Genomic DNA, 720 nt, shown 5'->3' with positions numbered 1-720 from the left:
ATTAAAATTTTTAAAAAAGAAAGACAAAAAGAGATGGGGTGCCTTGGTGACTCAGTTAGTTAAGCGACTCTTGATTTTGGCTCAGGTCATGATCTTGTGGTTTCTGAATTAGAACCTGCATCAGGCTCTGTTCTAACAGCTTCGAGCCTGAAGCCTGCTTCAGATTCTGTGTCTCCCTCTCTCTCTGTCCCTATCTCACACGTGCTCTGTCTCTCTCAAAAATAAACAAACATTAAAAAAAAAAGTAGTAGAAGACTAGGTCATTAAGGTGTAGAGAGAAGGAGAGGGTTGATCATGTAGATTTTATACCACAAGGACTTCAGGCTTAATTAAAAGTGAGATGGGAAGCTTCTAGAGTATTTAAGGAAGACAAATCATAAAATCTGAGTTATTTTTAACAATATTCTGTTAGCTCCTGTGCAGAAAGCAGATTGTGTGTGTGAAAAGTGGTAAGGCAGGAAGGAGACTATTGGGAGCTGATTGATTGCCCAGACAAGGGCAATGGATTGATGTCTGAGTAAGTTGTCTAAAACGAAGTGTATTGGAAAGGGAAAACCAGGACTTAACCTGTCTGCTTAACTTTAAATGCCATAATTCTACCGGCAGATATGAGACAAATTGCTTTACATCGTAACTCCCAGGATTAAAACATATCTCTGCCTCTCCAGCAGAGGAAGGACCCTATGCTAATTCCTTTCCCACTCTGCCCTATAGCAGACC

This window comes from Crocuta crocuta, unplaced genomic scaffold (assembly GCF_008692635.1).
Source record: "Crocuta crocuta isolate KB4526 unplaced genomic scaffold, BGI_CrCroc_1.0 scaffold790, whole genome shotgun sequence".
Taxonomy (NCBI): Eukaryota; Metazoa; Chordata; class Mammalia; order Carnivora; family Hyaenidae; genus Crocuta; species Crocuta crocuta.
This window is presented reverse-complemented; position numbering follows the sequence as displayed.